General features: G+C 35.4%; 1 long non-coding RNA gene across 1 annotated transcript; it reads left to right on the top strand.

Annotated features, from left to right (window-relative positions):
- The first annotated feature begins 1,334 nt into the window (after positions 1 to 1,334).
- LOC140039804 (uncharacterized) lies at positions 1,335 to 14,124 on the top strand. The gene is made up of 4 exons (XR_011842595.1): positions 1,335 to 1,404; positions 1,757 to 1,925; positions 13,412 to 13,546; positions 13,662 to 14,124. It is a non-coding gene; the product is annotated as an uncharacterized lncRNA (long non-coding RNA).
- Positions 14,125 to 19,857: the final 5,733 nt, after the last annotated feature.

The following is a 19,857-nucleotide window of genomic DNA, read 5'->3' on the forward strand; positions in this document are numbered from 1 at the left end:
GTAAGGGGGATTCATTCTCCTTTATCAAAATCCAGTGGCCGTTTTTACCAATAATAACACTTAAGTGTATGTATCAATGTATGCTTATTATGAAATTAAGATAAAACAAAATTGGTTACGTCATTATTAATTGCATGTTAATTTTTTTTTTCGACAATCAAACAAACTATGACATTTTCTTGGGCCGAATTAACAAACTTAACATTAACATTCTTCTTTAAAATGAAAGTATATACTTTGACAGTGCATCATTTAAAAAATGTTTAAAGATGTCATCATAGTAACAAATTATGATTCATTGCGGTAATGTAATATCTGCACCTAAAGCTTATTTTCCTGTCGACGTTATTCGACGCTATCATCGTTAACAGTTAACGACGATCCTTTGAAAACGATCAAGTTGAAGATAACGATAGCAAGTACCTTTTCCTGTAAATCGTTAACATTTCAATGTTTACGTAGAAGATCGTTGACAGGAAAACAGGCTTTAAGCAACGTCGGGTTCGGTTAGTCGGCCTACTATGATGGGAGACCGCCTTGGAATAGTACTGGGTGCTGTAGACTGTAGGCTGTTACAAAATAAATTAATATCCCGTAAAATAAAATTATATTTATTGAATGTATAGATTAAATTTAATCACATAGTTTATATATTTTTAACGAATGTATTTTAATTTTGTCTGATAACTTTTCGGATCGCTTGTCAAAATCAAAATTGCCCAGGCCTATACATTGGTAATAAAATCAACAAACTATAGATTAAAAAAAAATGTTAAAAATGACTAGGCCTATTTACGTCTTTATAGTAACCACATAATTTATTGAGTTATTAAATCATTGTGAAACATTAAATAATTAAGAGACACCCGGGACTGGGTCTTCTTTAAGATTGGTCAGATTTTTGGTAAAGAAAAAAATCTAACCGGTGCCGTTCTAATTTAAGGTTATTCTTTCAAGGCCAATATAGGGTCTACATTTTTGTTGAAATGGATTACTTGTTAACACCACCATGAAACTAAACTCCACGAGATAATTATTTGTCAAATGAAAACAAAAGTCTACAGCACCCGGTATTCCAAGGCGTAATATGGCCGTAGACAATTTTATACATTGGAAACTTTTATCTTATCATTCACCTGCATTTAGTATACTGCTCTCTTTTTAAAGAGGGCAGTATACCATAATATTAAAATATTTTAAAATATTTAGCGTTCAGTGTGTGACGCTGCAGCCAAAATCTGAGGAATTTGCTCATTTACATATTCCTTCAATGAGACAGGTGCTTTGCCATATTGGCAGACGATGGGTTGTTCTTTTCTCATTTCGTAGTACATGTTTGGGTTATGCGGACATCCTATGTACAGTCGCTGTTAAATGCTGTTGTTTTGGTTGTTGAAAATGTTGGTAAGTTTTACATTAATCATCATAACAGCTATAATTATTAGTGTAACGAATTAACTTTTTTCGACATCAAAAGTGACGCCTAACTGTAGATTACGGTGCGGCGTGATGTGCCATTACACACAATGTCTACCACCATTTGTTTAAATTCGTTTAAATTAAAAGATATTCTGAGCTACTTGTTTGTGTATTGTAAATGTTATTTAAAATGATGCACAGCTCTTTAAAATTCTTGAATAACAATATGGTAATTGAAACTAAAGAAGATACAAGATGATACATGTTTTTCTTCGTGGGTCTTGCCTGAATTAGCCTGGTTAAATATGCATCTAATTTAACAATGAGTTTTCTTTAGGTGAGACATGTGCAATTCAGTATAAAAGCGAGTTAACAATTTTTCGATTCAGTTGTACTTCTGCTCTCAATATGAATATGAACGTAGAGGACGGTAGCCAGATGTATTTCATGCCGGACTGCAACCACATAATGGCATCTATATGATGTCATAGAATAAATTGTATGGGGTAAGTATGCCATTATATTTACTACTGTTAATTTACTAGCCCTCTTTTATTTGTACTATGTTTCTTTTAAGGTGTAATCATTAAGAAGTTAATTATGGTTTTTAAGGATATGTCCGGACACTTCTCATTTTATTTCTATCTGGTTTTATGACCACCGTTATCACATTTATTCAGCAACATATATTTACATTGCTATATACAATATTGCAGCGATCTTACTTTTTGTAGTTGTAAGACCCTCTGAAGAAGAAATAACCTTAAATTTGCAGTAAAAATAACTCAAATTTAAAATGGTAAAACGAAAACATACGTAAAGATTATATAGGCCTAATCATCAAATACTATTTTTTAAATAGATATAATTGCCACTCAAATCTTTTTTCAAAACTCTCTTGCCCTATAGAATTGCATGTTTCCATTCTACATTAAAATGCTCATTTATCGACCCCATACGTGATGGTTAATGTAAAGTTAACCAGTCCTAAGTTTGAAAATTCATAGTGACGCATCTTGATGGTACCACAATATTCGTTTGCGTATATCTTCAATTAGTCTTAGTCGATTATTGACGAATTTACTGTAAATCCAAATAAAATACACTGTTGATTTACAGGAATCTGATTTGTACATGCCTATAATGAAATGCTTTCGGTCTGTATTGTATTCCAATAGTTTTATGGTGAATAGATTTAGTTTCAGCTGTGTTTCCTACAAACACCAATTGTATACAAAAGTAAAACTAGTATGCGTGTCTAGTACGTTAGATGACGATGACATTATTTTGTACACAAATATGTACAGTTTTGATGATCGAAAACTTGTCGAAAACTTGTCTCATGTCGATTAATGATCGTTTCCATCGTCGTCCTATGCCTAACCCATTTCACTTTCTTCAGCATTAATTACCACCAGGTGCTGGTCCCATCACCAGTATGTTAGGCTTGGTGATTCTTGTTTCATTGTCAAATTTCGTAAGATCACAATATGATTTCTTAATATCTTTTTGTAGGCCTAATGTCAATATCAATGGAATTATTATTTCTTCAGTTAAATTTGTGCAGTAATTTTATTCTCCAGCTGATTCCTACCAAATGAATCTCGTAGTTCATCCTTTGTATTCACGCTCCTTCCCAACCTACGTTTTCGTTATAGAACTTCCAATAACCCACCATACTTTTGTGTGGAAATTTGAATCGGAGATCCTTTCATGCAACACGCCCTTTGCGTTAACACCGTTCTTTTAACATTTAATAAATTTCTTCAATGTAAAAAGTAATTCTATTCTCCAGCCAATGGTAATTTAATTATCCCAAAAAAATCCTAGCAAGTGAATGTCATAGTTCACCCAGGGAGTGGTTGTACCGTTTGTATTTACGCTCCTTCCCAACCTACATTTTCGTCATAGAACTTTCAATAACAGTCTAATCTCTAATAACTTCTGACCAACCACGCCTGATACGTTTTGTGTGGTGTAAATAAGAGATTCTTTTACGCCTTTTGCTTTAACACAGTTTTTTAAACATTTTAATATAGTTCTTCAATGTAAAATTAACAATACACCCTCCAAAAAATACCATGCCACCTGTATCTATTTATCCAATGTCTTTATGTCTGTCATACTTGTACTATATATTTAGGCATATGCAATGGATAGTTTCAAACCTTATGATACCATTGATATCTAGAACATAATCTGAATTGAAAATGAAAAAAAAAGTAATTCTGAAATGAAAGTATTGGTAACATGTTCAAAAATCATAATTAGTGTTTATCCAATGCATATTGAATGAGAGTATAGAAGGTTGGACAAACCTTGAAGAAATGAACAAAATGGACTGCATATGGGACATCTTGAACGTCACAAGTTAATAACAATACAGAATATTTAACAAAATCAATTGCTAAAGGATGGAGATCTTGCGCATCACCAACTACAAGCTACATACAAAACTGAACAAGATAGCTTTCTGTACTGTATATTTCTTGAAATGAAAAAAAAGATTTTCTAAAATTAGTAGGACCGTATTACATTACAATTAACCATATCTGGTGACTGTTTTGACAATCCGGAATGCAAGTCCATTTCCAACGATGTTAATACGAAATTACACATTTGATAAAATGAAGAACAATATTGATTGCTTGGATAAAGGCTACCTGTATTCGAATTCTAAATACAAAGAGAGTGTACGTACAGACATCTGAAGATTGAACACTGTAATATATCTATGTTTGCAATGTAACTGGATTGGAGACTAGATGGCTGAACACATGGAGAAACACCCGTCATCTTGTATATACTGCGAACGTTGAGATTTGACTATTTACAAAAACTATACATAAAAACTTTATGCATTGCCCTTTCACTTTCACACTATTAAAAGCATTGTTATTAATATTACATTTCGGAAATTTCAATGTATTTTTAGTCATTATAAATAAGAATATAATAAAATAAGTAAGGTTTGATACTGAAATTAATAATGTCAATGTAAGAATACAGTACAGTATTTTCTTCACTCAACATTTCTGCGTCTTCTGTGTAATGCAGTGGCTGGATTCTACCTTTAGTTGCTTGCACTCAACTTGTTCTTCTTTATTAAAATGTTGTATATATTATGTTCCAATCCAATTCCAATTCCCAGCTTAACGCACGCCTGATAAATGTCTTTTCCATCTTTTCTGTCCTTATCAGTCTTGGAAATCTTATTCTTTTTACCTAGATTAGAATCTAGCAAGCTAGTTTACTTTTGGGGACCAGCCCCACGCACCAGTTTACAAACGCTGTTAAAATTAATCCATTTAGAATTTTGATTTTTATTTTTAGTTTTAGCCTTGCTGTAGCAGTTGTTAATGCCACAATAACTACATTTACTTTCTTGTTGATCTTTATACATTGTTGCTCATCTTCAAACTTACCATATAGAAATAAACATCAGTTTGGCCAAGAATCGTAGACCAGTATTCTAGGCAATAGAGTCCTTACTTTATAACTACCAAAAACACGTCTCCTTGAATTTGGCTTCAACAAGTTTCAGGAAAACAGGCGGAGGCCATGGTCATTGAATTGTAAGAAAACTGATTTACTCCTTCCTATACCATTATCAAGAACAGGTCTTTTTGACAGATGGCTTTAGCCAGGAGTCAATGAAACGAATAGTGGTACCTATAACTTTAGTGGACATTTTCTTACGACCATTAGTTAAAACATCTAGAATACAAATAACGCATGACAAAGTAACTATCATAACCTTGATAAATGTGGCCAAATACATGTAATATTTTGAATGTAAGGATATTTTGTGAAGTGTAGATTGTCTTTGCTAATCCGGCAATAACTATAAGTTCCTCAATACCGCAAACACCACGATTGACACTGGCTCTCAACATTAGATTCGTGAAACACCGACAACCAAAGCCATTTGCACAGAATGTTTTTATTATCCTTTTTGGTTCTAATTAAGGATCTGATGTCTAGGTGAACTAAATCAATGCCAGGTTTAAATTACCCACCATGCATAGGCATATGTATAATATTAAACACTAATTCACCTACTAAAATGTTCATATGAGATTGTAAAAGTAGAAATAGCTGAAAAATAACTTCAGTGTTAATTTTTCCATTGAAAAACCCACACACCATTTCACCAACGCAGTTACAATTTTAATTCACCTCCCCCCTTAAGAAAGTTTCCATTGTTTATTTATTTCCGCTAGATTATCATTTATATAACATCGTGTACAATAACTCTAGTGTATGAAACCTTGTATATATAATTATTATATACTTTATTATTATAGGCCTATATAAATATTTATTTCTATTTTTACTTTTTAAAAACTGTTATCAATTGTTATACATCAAAATAAGTGACTATTCAGCAGAATGATAAATTTAGTAAAAAACAAATAAGAGAAAAAAAAAACAAACACAAATATGATTACACATTTTTTTTATGTTCAAAAATGTGTACATAAAAAATGTGTGCTGAAAAAACAACTTAAAAAATTTGTTAAGAAATGTACAGATACTTACATTACATAACATAACCATATGGAACTGTTCTAAAATCATCGATTATTATTCGTTTGTTATACACAATACGATAATCTTTACTATCGTACTTTCTTTTTTGATCCCCCAGTGGAGAAATAATTTCCATCGTTAGGGCTAATTTCATTGGTGGTCGCCATTCTCCAGGTTTAGATGTAAATACACAAGAATCGGTGTCGTAGTACAGCACATGGTCTTGCAACTTTTCCAATAAGTCGTAGAGCTTTTAGCCTTGCTGTAGCAGTAGTAAATGCCGCCATAACAACATTCACTTTCTTGTTTACCTTTACAAATTGTTGTTCGTCTTCATATTTCATTTCTGCTAAATCGTCATTGTCATCATGTACAATAACTTTGGGTCCGAAAACTTGTCATAAATGTCATTTGGTTCAGAGGTAAATAAAGTTCTTGTAAAATTTTCACTCTGTCCAAATTTTTCCCAGAAGGAATTTAGCATAAGTTTTGCCAATGATCGTAGACTAGCATTGTAGGTAATAGAGTCCTTATCGAGTTTAATATTTCGGAGTTATACTCCCTCTTCTGCTTAAAATTCCATGAAACAGTAACATTCCTAATTACATAGCCAACTTCAACAGCTATCTCTATCTCCGTTGATACCCATATCCCCGTCAGGCATCTTTCATTTTTATCATGGTTGCCTGATTCCTGATCAACGCATGTTCGACATAAAGGAAACATACGTTTTCCATTACTCCTACAATATAAGGAAGAACAGGGTGAAGCAGCTTTTTTGGAGGACTAACTGTGCATTGAACCAGGCCACGAATATCTGTAGACATATCTTTGAAAGCTAACTTTTCAGGATGTCCTATCGGATATTTATTAGTTGACCATATACACCGTTGTATTAGTGGCACTCGCAATATGCGGTGCGGTCCAGCAAACAAAGCAGAACACTTACATGTTTTACAATCAAGTTGTAAACTTTATGCTAGCACCATAAACATTGATTCTGATAAGGCCTGTTCAGTATTCTTAACTGAAAAAGGTGTGAAAGACATAACATGAAATATAATATAATAATAATAATAATAATATAATATATTGTGAACTCGTATGATAATAATTATATTTCATGTTATCAGACGACTGCTAAACACACCATGCATAATGTATCGCTAGTTGTTAGTACACAATTATTTGCTTTAACTTTACATATCCCGAGATATCTTCTGCCATCTTTTCCAAAGAGTTCCATAGAGATATGGACGTATGCAACTCTGACAATACTTTGTCTTTATAGTAAATGCAGTTTAGCCAATTGGATTTACATTTTCATTTAATTTTCAATTCTTCTGAAGTTAAACATTTGTTCTTCTTGACGATATCTTTAATTAAGATGATATCACTAATGCTCCCAAATTTCAATATACTGGTACTAGGAAACGTCAGATAAAAAGATGTTGTTCCCACTAGGACGAATCGAAAGTTGTATGCGCAACGCAAGGGAGTTGATTAATGGTTAGCAAAAGTTCGGATAATGAATAGCTTTTGATTGCGTTGTGTGGGAACCAAGCTTAACGCGCAGCTATATCAGGTCTTGAAAAAAACGTTACGCTAGGAAGAACAATTATGTCACAGAAGTCTTTGATGATAGATCACCTAAACCTTCTTTGCGTGGTCTGATAGTTCGGTCAATAATTGTTGCTCTAAATAATAATGATCGCCTGCTGCTAGGGTGCGTCATTTAATGAATGTTCAAATAAAGTTTGGATAATGTCGTAAATTTTACGTTAAATCTTGCTATTCCTGTGCCATCCATCTGAGCAATATCTTATAAAAAATATAAATATTTATTTTGTTGGCTTATTAAACAACCTCGATTACTGCTTGTGTGCTTGATTTTTGTAAGGTTCGTCTTCCATGTATGGGGCAGTCGGGAGAATATTGAAAGCCTTTCTTAAAATACTCTAGCCCTGGTCTATATCGCCTCAACATAGTTATTCTATCCCGTGTTGCTCGTCCTATTGTGTTTGCTGCCCGCTTTGATTGCTGTAAAGATGCACTTGTCTGAGCCGTCATCTTCTGTTCACTTGGATTAGACCTAATTAATACAAGATTAATATAAGATAATACAATGCATGAATATATTATATTGATTTTACTTTTATATATGATTATATAATTAGACCAGTTTCATTTCAGATGAGTTATTTCAATAATACTGAATTTAAAAAACGACATCATGTGAATAATTCTTTCAGTTGGTCACCTACAAACAGACGTGAAGCTTGGTTGCCACTATAGAAAAATCCCATCGCAACGTAACGACTCAACGTTAGAAAATATTCTTCTATTTTTGCATCTTACGAGAAATTGAAATACGCAAACGGTATAATTTACGTCTGCCTCACTGCTCATACGTGGTCTTCACCCACTTACGACACGCAAGGTTATGTTCTTACGGCAATTTTGCGTCGATACGTTGCGTATACGTCCTTGCGTAAATGGTCACCTAGCTTAATTAAATAGAACAGTACCACACATAAGGTTACCGTGAATTTGCCATAGGTCTATCGCTAGTTGAGGCGCGAAGCGGTGGAGATGCTGACGCCTCTGATAAAACTGACTCGGTTGTGTTACTTGACCTTAGCTTGTACTTTTTTAATTTGCAGTAGTAGTGCCAGCGCTTGAAGACTGTAAATAACATTATTCCTAGGACAACAGAGACGATTACTGGCATTACAAAAATGAGCGATGACGTACTGTCATACGTAATGTAAAGGTGAATGGGTAAATAGAATCTGAAAAAAAAAACTACAATAAATATTTCTTACAAATGTTCATAAATTGTCCTATACTTCATGCAGGTTTTTAAAGATCTTTAGTAGAATAGTGAGTTTGATGCCAGTAATTTATTCGCAGTGGCGCAATCAAGAACCACAGGTAAATGAACAAGGCCCGTGCTCAAATTTGACTAAAAATGAATAAAGGCGTTGTTAAGTTAAGAGTAAGGCAGACATTCTTCACACAAAATATAGGCCTTCCTATGCAATTTCTGCCATCTACATTGAATCCTATTCAGGAAACCATTTAAAGTTTAGGCTTTAAAAGCATTTGACTGATTTTATCTGTTTGCCCCATATTGCAAACAGGTATAGAGTGAGTGAGGGACACACAAGCTACGGCAAAGTTTATATCTCATATCTCGTATCAAAATCCAAATCAATCCACCATGCATTTTGAAGCCTATTTTTTTTTAAATATTTAAACAAACGGACATTATAATACTCAGGATTAAAATCTCCGAGTAAGGTGATACCCGCATCGCTTCGCAATAAACAAAATGCTGGTATACGCGTGACGCACGTATATTGTACGCGAGACAACATGTTTGATCAGGATTTCACGGTAATGAACAAATGGTATACAGAATCATTTAAATTCGAGCTATCACCGTGTATGTTACCATAGTTACCGGTCAGTAAATAAATGGTATGAATTAATTGAAATGATATAAATATCCCATAAATTCAAATATGAAGTTCGGTTCAAACGAAGCCCCATCAACTTTATATCTACCAAAGCATTTCTCATTATCATTACGGGCATGATGAATATGGATTTCATGTTGTTTTGATTCATAACTTAACCACTCCTTACTGGCAAGTTAAGTAATCTGCTGGCGGAAAAAGAGCAACCAATTATATTCGGCTTTAAAAAGTTCCTAGAAAAATACAAAATTACAGGCCGAGGCTATGGTTTTTAAACCGGGTTTAGAAAACGAGAAATGCAAAGAAGCTTATGAATATTAATGACCTCCATAGAAATTTGATAATGCTTTTACAGTTTATCTCAATGTACGATCACTTAAAACTCTGGTATACCAGATCTTAAGTGGGAAATGGATTTTCGATTTTTTTCATTTTAGAATGATGTTTTGGGGGCTATTAGGTGTTGTTAGAATGTATATTGTTACAAAATATAAATTGGCCCTTTTGGGGAAAGCCCCCATTTGAAAATCAAAAAAAATTCGCGGGTGACGTCACTTTGCGAATATATTCCTATCCCTCCAATGGACAATTTGCAGTTTTTTGGCTATAACTCTTGAAATCTATGGAGTATTTTCTAAAAAATGCTTGTGCATTTGCAGAAACGTATTTTTTTAGATAAAATTATTACCGTATAAACGGTTATTCATCGAGTAAATGACGATACCGAAGTTGACCTGGCAACGTTGTCCGGGATACAGCTCCGTGCGCAATGATGCGTATCCATATTTTCCGTTCGTGTATTTTGTATATCGTTCGTAATTTATACTGCTAAAATGTGTTAGTTTCTTTAGTTTTTAGTTTAGCAGAATTAAATTAGTAATATGAGATGATAATTTATTTGTCACGAATCAGGCAGTTCGAAAACGAATTTTATTCATATTTTACTTTGGCTTGACAATGAGCGCAGCAAGTTGTTGATATCGCTTTGGTCCTTGGATGAACATGAAACGGAGCCTCGCCGCATGATGTGGGTGGTGGATCGACTCCGCGCGCTGGATTGGGGGCCTAGGCCTAGTAAAGGTTTGGGAGGTAGGCCTTCTAAATTCGGGTTTTATAACAAACGAAGTACATTTTAGGGACCTATATTTCAACAACATTAGATATTGAATAAATTAGTATTAGTGTCAACGCTTCGCGTATCTTTCCAGGCCGTCGATCATTCACTGACTATCGGGCGGCATACACGCTCTCGATATCATCGTGTGTATATGTGACGTCGTGAATATAGAGGCTTCCGACGGCCGTTGAAATAGAATATTGCAATGGCGTGAGTAATTTTCGCTAATTTACCATGGTATCTTAAAATTTCGTTTTTACTGAAAATACTATACATTTTGTTTTTATTTGTATGGGTTTGTGTTAATTTGATACATTTAAATAACATGTGTGAATTTATTGAAAATCGAAATTCCATTTCAGGTCCATTTTAATCGCCAATATGATAAACTTCATTTATATGAAACAATCTTAATTTAAATTAACTGTTGCGAGATGGACAGAGTATATATACATAAATCAGTTAATTTCTATAATTCCAAATTCGGAGTTTATTGTTGAATTGAAAAAAAAAATGTATCATCCTTGGTGATTTTAATATTAACCTATTTAAAACGGATAATAATAAAATAAATTCTCTAGAATTCTATTTCATAGAATGATGTATACTCGTGTAGAAACTAAATGGTCTCCCCAATGAACTCATTCATATGGTTGTAAAGATGTCCCCGGTAATTACCGCCCGATTTTAGTTCTTCCAGTAATTAGTGAATCGAAAGGATTTTTTGCAAGTTAACCGCCTTTAAAAAAAATTGTAATTGTTTTATGAAAACCAGTACGGATTTCGAGAGCGTTATAGCACAAAATTATCGCTTATTAGTTTAATTCGTACATTGATTTCTGACATTGATCAGGGCAATTCCTCGTTAGGTACTTTTATTGATTTCAGCAAAGCATTCGAAACGATTAACCATGATATTCTTATTTCTAAACTCAAACACTATGGTATACGCGGCAACCCGTTACTTTGGTTGACTGATTACTTAAACAATAGAATCTAGCCAAGTCCGTTCCTCCTTACGTAACATAACTTAGGTGTTCCACAGGGTTCTGTTTTGGGCCCTATTCTTTTCTTAATTTATATAAACGATCTACCAAATTTCCGTTTAGTCTCGCGCCGAGGATTCAAATTTATTTATTTAATAAATGGTGTTACTATATTATTTTTGAAAACGGAAGAAACATTTTAAACAAAATTGGATCTCTGTATATTGGAGAGAATGTAATCAATGAAATTGTGTTCCTCAAGAACTCTTAATTATAATCTACAACTAATTTACTACCACTACTCGTTTATGGCATTGAGGTCTTGGGGTAGCACATATTCTTCTTACTTACATCAATTATTTCTGCACCTTCGTATTTTGGATGTCTTTAAGTTATATGACCTTCATGTTTTAAAATTTGAATCTGATATATTTTATTGTAGATTGCCTCACCCAAGTTTGTACTTTTATGTAGCACATATGAAAATACAAGGCTTGAAAATAATTTTGATTTAATTATACCACGATTTCGTACTTCATTTGGTCAATTTGATTTAACATTACAATCAAAGTGTGTTAATAATTAATGCATTTTACTTTAAAGGCCAAAACTCAAGTAGCAAAAGCCGATTTATTGTGGCCTTTTTTGTTACATTTATTAATGAAGTTTTACTGTTTCTGTTATTTTATGATAGTGACAAATAAATAATTTTACACAAATAAAGAATTTACACAAATTAGCCGACTCGTTAAATCAAACATTTCACCTCGCCACTGCTCGTACCAAATAAGAAAATCATTCCAGGCCGATTCAGACATCTTGTCGGGGTGATACATCGAAGCATTGGGATATGGACCTACGTAGTTTGCATTAGTTTGCGTGTTAAATTTATGAGGAAAGTAACCCTTCTTTAACTCTTTAATGCCAAAAGTGTTAGGCAGTTTGGCTAAACCCATCGGTAAAAATGAAACGAATAGTAGTACCTTTACTTTTAGTAGAAAGAATCTTGCCACCATTATTTATGACATATGGAACAAAACCACATGAATACAAATAACGCATTACAAAGTAACTATCATAAGCTTGATAGTTAATGAGCAAGGCATGTAATATTATAACCGTAAGGATATTTTTTGAATACATACTCACAGAACTGGAAGCATGCGTTATCACCGTAAAATATTTTAGTCTTTTCTCCACAAACATCACATTCTTCGGAATCTACATAACCGGTTATACAGTCTACACAGCATTTGGAATGTGTTCACCGGTCTCTTGTAAAACTTCTCCACCGCATTTTTTCTTTCAATATCATTTTTAAAATAGAACATATCTTACAAAAATGTTTAGTGCAATCATGGCCCTTTTGAATGAAGCGATCACACACATTTTCTAATGATCACAAACAGATACTTTTGGACTAGTAATTTTATGATTAGCAAAGCATTTGTGATTCTTAAAAAAACATCTACAGTCTTCACAACAAACCGAAGTAGCAGTATCGACAGTAGGAACCGGGTTCACAAGTAAACTTACATTTGATTTGATCTGAGTTTTCTAGATCTAGAAAAGTCAGATATCTGGGTTTTCTAGATCTAGAAAAGTCAGATATCTGAGTTTTCTAGATCTAGAAAAGACAGATATCTAAGTTTTCTAGATCTAGAAAAGACAGATATATCTGTATAGGTCAAATTGCTGGGACGTCAAGAATCTGTGGGAAATAACCTTTCTTTAACTCTCTCTAATATCAAAGACTTTTGTGTTTAAATAAAGGCATCGGTAGAAATAATACAATAATAACCAAGCCTAGAATTTCAAATTCCCAAATTGTAATACTGTATTTGTAGATTTTTGTTTGTTAATTAATCTTTAAGTTGTGAGACGGCCAGTCATAGTAACCCAAGTACTGAAGATGAAAGGGTACCAGTGATACACAGCTGCATACAAGATAAGAAGAAAGTATCAGTGACGTACGTGAACCACTGAAGAAGAAGAAAGTACGAGTACAGGTCAGTGTTGAGAACTACGAAACATTTTTTTTTATCCAGAATGTTAACATTCCCTAATATTGAAATTTATTTGTTGTTGTTCTGCTTAAATCTATCTACTTCAATATATTTTTAGGAAATACTAAACCATACCTACAGAAGTGTTTCTGATGCATCTATTAGCCTCTTTACATCATCATCATCGTCGGTCACCGTCTCCTAGCTCTGGTTCAACATCGTGGCGGTGATGGTCATCTCCTCTGGCCAACTTCGTCGTTGTCTCTTCTGGTCAACTTTTACCTTAAGAAAATGGCGAAACCTATAATTTTAAAAAGAAAAGAATTGAAACGCTATGGCTCGGACGAAGACGAAGTTCCCAATAATCGTCTATGATACAGAATAATACGCAACGTACAAAATATAGAAACAGAAGTGGTCCTCATTATGAAATTTAAATTTATGTACAAAACTAAAATCGGATTATTGTTTTGTCTGTAGACGAAATGCGAAGTTGTATTATTGGTTTATTGCTAATGAATTAAAGTATAATGAAAAATTTAAATTTTAATAATATAGTTTGTTTAAATCATATTTGTTATCTGCAATGGTTAATTAAATTTCAGTGAAAAATATTTGTGTACGTACTACTTTTAAAAGGTTATCGATTTTATTATGTATATTTTTTGTTGTACTTAGTTTAATGTGAATGTGTTTACCATGGCTCTGTCTACACTCAAATTTAATGCGACAAAAAAAGTGATATCCCCATATTAACACAATGACGTCATTTGTCAACTCGCTTGCGTTGCGTCTACGTGCTTGTGGTTCCACAGAGAAGTCTGGAAGTCAGTTCTTCATGACTAAAACATTGAATCGCAGGATTCAGGTATTGAGGCAATTCACCGAGTACGCCAGTGACATTGTTTCAAATTTACTTTTTCGGTTCTACTAAAAATGAATGAAATATATAATTTAAGCGCTCAGTGTGGGAAATCTAGAGTGACAGGTGGCATGTTATCTGTATATAATGACGTTAAACCATTCTTGAATACGTACGTGTGCGACGTTTCGAATTCAAACAAATCTCTATCTGGCAACGACTAGATGTTGGTGGTTGCTAGAAGTACTGTAGATTTGAACAAGTTGAGACGCCGCGCGCACACATACGTATTCATGAATGGTTTAACGTAAAGCATTGTATATATTTTTCGAAGATGGTGTGCTATTTATTGTATAATAATGTTTGAGAAGTAAATTAGTACGTCAACAGCCTTTCACAATTCACATGTATTTTGAAAGATATTATTATATAAATGATTTTTTAAAAATATATATATTGTATTGGCTGATGCATAGATTAGTTTACCCTTTAGTATAAATAAAAACTAGCCACTAGTCGTCAATTGACATATGGATTTGTTATCCCATACCATAGTTATAAGTTGACCAATGAAGCCATCTGGAATAGGCCTAACCTTTAATGTTAACATCAACACATGAAAATAAAATGTCTGGAGAAAATCTACAATGTCTATTAAATAAAGGTGATTGGGACATACCTTTTAATATCTTCTGGAACATTGGTCCTAGTGAATGTGAATTACATCCGTAACGTTTAATGTGGCTCCTAAACACTGCTTTCATGGTGAGAACTATTTTTCACGGAACCCTCAGTAGTCAGGTGGCTTAGCAATTTTAACGTTACCGGCCGGACAAAAGTACCAAAATTGGCATGGAGTTTCCTTTCAACCTATCTATTGATTTTATCCGTGGAACCCACTTGATCGGTTCCGATTTTCCAAGATGGCTGCCAAAATCCAAGATGGCCGCCAGAAAAAAGGAAATGCCATATATCTGGCTGTAAAACTCGTAAATCAACAAATGGGGTGTCAATTTAAGGGTTTCTGGGGTCAATAAAACAGATGCTGGTTATGCCATATTGCTCAGACCACCTATTTCCAAGATGGCGGCCAAATTTCAAAATGGCCCCCAAAAAAGGGAAATGTTGTGTATGGCACTGTAAAAATCGGAAATGAACAAATGAGATATTAATTCAGGGGTTTCTGGGTTCACCGAAACAGATGCTGGTCAAGCCATTTTGCTCAGGTCACCCATTTCTAAAATGGCGGCCAAATTTCAAAATGGCTGCCAAAAAAACCCCAAAATTTTGTGTAGGCATATGTGGGTTAAAAATCAGAAATTAACAAAAATAATGTATGAAAAAGGTTTACTTGGCTCGACTTGTTAATGGTTATTGAACTTCTATAATAGCTACATTACAGTTTACAGTTAAGTACAGTTGATTTACCCTATTTGGATGAACATGTGCACCGGCAAAGAGATGTGCAAGGCAGATTTGCCTTGCTGCATTTGCAGACTGTACAGGCCCTTTTGCAGCCACATTTCACAAATTCTCTGCAAGCTTTAGATGCCTCTGGACCAGACCGGTTCAAATGAGTTCCCAACTTTCACCCATGCATAGTCGGTTAGACACGGAATTGTTTGTTGAGATAACATGCATGTTGTCCAGATGCCAGCTTGGTATACGGCCCTCCTAGTGCATTCTGAGTAGGTGGTATCTTGTCAACAGCTTGCCGTTTCTGGCTGAACACTTCCATCCGAGCACAGTTAACATTCATGGCGTTACTTGTTTTGTCATAAACTACGACAACTAGTCTCTCGATTCTTTGAAATGATTCAGAATGTAAGTGAAGATGCTCAAACGGATGTGCGGCAAAATGAAGAAAGGCATCCGTAACTTCGTCATACGCACTCCATGCCTGCCAAAACGATTTCTTCCCTTTACCTCTAAACGCTGAGGTAGTATTACATCCTGACAGTGAGTGGAAAATTGGCAGGGAACGTGGTTTACGTTCACCGAGATGTGCACAAATGGCGTTGATACTGTAATGAGTGTAGTTCTTTCCAGTTCCAAATGCTATCCAGAGATCAAGATCAGCATTTATCTGAGAGAGGTCATGAAACACACCGATAAGAACAACGACAACATCTGTATCCACAGTTCGCACCTGGATGGATTTTGCTCCATTTTCCAACCCGTGCTTCACGTGAACCACAATCCTAGTGTCTGCTTCCTCTTGATGACAGCTGGACATTTTGAACTGCGTTCCAACATGTAACATGCTCTCCAGATGTGATATATACCGAACACTCAGGAGGGATGCTGCAATCCGCAACTTTTGATGAAAGGAATTCAAAAAGTTCTTCCTTGTTGATTGGATCACGGAGGAAGTCATTCCAGGTGCCCGGCAGTTTGGTATCACCTGATACTTTTCTACGCACACCTTTGCCTCGTTTCTCCCTGGTTCCCTCCTTAAGGCTATCTGTTCGGTATTCGTCCCACACAACATCCACTCGCTTTGTGTTACGTAGCTGCCGTTTCAGATGGGGTATAAACACGTTGTCAGCCTATTCTTTGAATGTTGAGACATCGCACCATCCAGAACTTTGCAGTCATATAATACAGGTGCCTCTGTGTGGTTTGATTCGATACATTGTAACAGATGACATTTGGTACCAGACAGATTAAGCTTTCCAAACTCAGACAGGGATGGAGGATACGACTGTACTTCGTGTGCAAAGAATTCACTGATGTCACCATCTCTATTTTGTAAGGAAATGTATAACTGGCCGAAGAGTGCCACATTGTTCTCAAGCACCTTTACTTTCTTGCAATCCTTTGATTTGACTTTGAGCTTTATTGAGAGCAAGGGTAGTGAACACACGTTGAGAAGTTCTCTTGAGTTCTTTGAGATCGTACATGTATGGAACGACTACGATCCACGAGCACGGTCTTCACATACTCTTGACACTTCTTTGTACCTGTATCTTCTAGTGTACGGATTGTATCCACTACTGCCTCATTCGCGCAGTTACGACTATCAAGAGTTACCAACTCAGGGAAGTCATCCAGGAAGGGATTTCCTATCTTGCGTATTGTGTTAGATAGACTATCAACCTGTCGCTGGAAGGTTTTCTGTGCTACAAGTCCCTGTTCATGGTGTTCAAAGTTAGCTGGGTTTTCCGGATCATCGTCATGAATATATTTATTCTCATACTGTCTGGCAAGCTCGGGTCCGGCAGTCATCCAGCGTCTGAAGGCAACTGGATTCTCTGTAAGTCCTACTACACCACCGGATGCATTCTCCACTTTATTCTCTTGCTCATGCGCTTGGTCTATTGAAATCGCAGAGTATCTGTGTAACAACTTTGCGATTGTCCAGTGATTCCAAGTTTCAAACTCATATTTGATCTCTTGTGGCAATGCCTTCATGTCTCTAATGTGTACAGGCAGCCACCGGGAATAGTTCACATGATCTAACGCAAAGAACAATGGCACGAGTGCCTCTAATACAGAAACATATTCAAGAAACATTTATTGACCAAAAATATTATATAACATTAACAATGGTTTGCATATAATATATATAGTCGAGAGACTACAAAAGGCCCGATGGGCCTGTCGCTGTAGTCCCTCTTTACATTATACAAATAATAATAAACATACAATAGGAAGTCTGAAAAATATGAGAATCATAATCTCATAGTGTGCGATCATGTTCCAGAACTTGAACGTGGGCCATTTTAAAATTTGACCGCCATCTTGGAAATGAGTGACCTGAGCAAAATGGATTGACCAGTAGCTGTTTCAGTAACCTCAGATACCGCTGAATTGACACCTTATTTGTTCATTTATGATTTGTACAGCCTTATATACAATATTTCCTTTTTTTTGGCACCCATTTTGAAATTTGGCCGCCATCTTGGAACTGGGTGACCTGAGCAAAATGGGTTGACCAGCATCTATTTCAGTGACCTCAGAAACCCCTGAATTGACACCTCATTTGTTCATTTCTGATTTTTACAGTCTGATATATGACATTTGATTTTTTTGGCGGCCATTTTGAAATTTGGCCGCCATCTTGGAATTGGGTGACCTGAGCAAAATGGGTTGACCAGCATCTATTACAGTGACCTCAGAAACCCCTGAATTGACACCTCATTTGTTCATTTCTGATTTTTACAGTCTGATATATGACATTTGATTTTTTTGGCGGCCATTTTGAAATTTGGCCGCCATCTTGGAAATTGGTGGTCTGAGCAACATGACATGACCAGCTTCTGTTTTAGTGACCCCCAGAAACCCTAACATTGACACCCCATTTGTTGATTTATGAGTCTTACAGCCAGATATATGGCATTTCCATTTTTCTGGCGGCCATCTTGGATTTTGGCCGCCATCTTGGAAAATCGGACCCGATCAAGTGGGTTCCACGGATAAAATCAATAGATAGGCCGAAAGGAAACTCCCAGCCAAATTTGGTACTTTTGTCCGGCCGGTAACGTTAATCCTGAAAATTGTTGCTAAGCCACCTGACTTTAAACTGGTTTTCCATAATTGACGCCATGCTCGTAGCAAGGAGGGTTTTTACAGCGAATCCCCTTAACCGAATGCGAACTCCTATCCTCCACATGCCCATACCCCCACCTCTTCTTTGAAGCGTAACTCACAGTACAACAAGTTATCAAATTGAACAATTCGTAAACTCGTTCGTGAACAACTCATAACTTCTTTCCAGCGCACATACCACTCAAGAGTGCTCAAGGCGCATTTAAAAATAAAAAACAATTCATTCAAGTTCCTGACAAATAAAATGCAATCCCCATCCGTTCTCGTTCTGTCGCGGCCCCGGGCACCTACCTAGGTGATCAAACAAAGGAGCTGGATACACATTTGCCTTGTTGCCACAGGATGCTCAGAGACAACAACCAAGACAGAGGCACCCCAAAGATAATGCTGGCCAGGAAAAAGTATACAGTGTACTATACAATTCTAGTCTAAAACTTTAAGAAACCTCATGATTTCCATATGCCTTAATGAATAAATGTGTTTTTAATAATTTTTTGGAAGTATCAACAGTTTCCATAGTCGAGGAGCCGTAACGGTGAAAGCTCGATCTCCTCATGAGTGGTGAGACTTATACTGATGTAGAAGCAGCGTATCACTAGAACGCAGATTACGCAGTGACAAAAGCATGAACAAGTTGTTTAGCTGCTGTCTCATTAATAAACTTGCGAATACTTCGGATGTTTCTTAAGTGAAAAGACGACGCAGAAATGGTTTTTGAGATGAGAAATCATAGTCACACCCATATCTATTTCAACCACAAGATTTCTAACCTGCCTAGCCGGGTCAATTTGGGTTTCACCAATGTAGATAAAACTTGGTGGCAGTTTTTCCAACCGCTGTTGTGATCCGAAGAGAAAATATTCTGTTTTTTCCTCGTTTAATTTAAAAAAGTTGTTTTTCA

This window comes from Antedon mediterranea, chromosome 2 (assembly GCF_964355755.1).
Source record: "Antedon mediterranea chromosome 2, ecAntMedi1.1, whole genome shotgun sequence".
Classification (NCBI taxonomy): Eukaryota; Metazoa; Echinodermata; class Crinoidea; order Comatulida; family Antedonidae; genus Antedon; species Antedon mediterranea.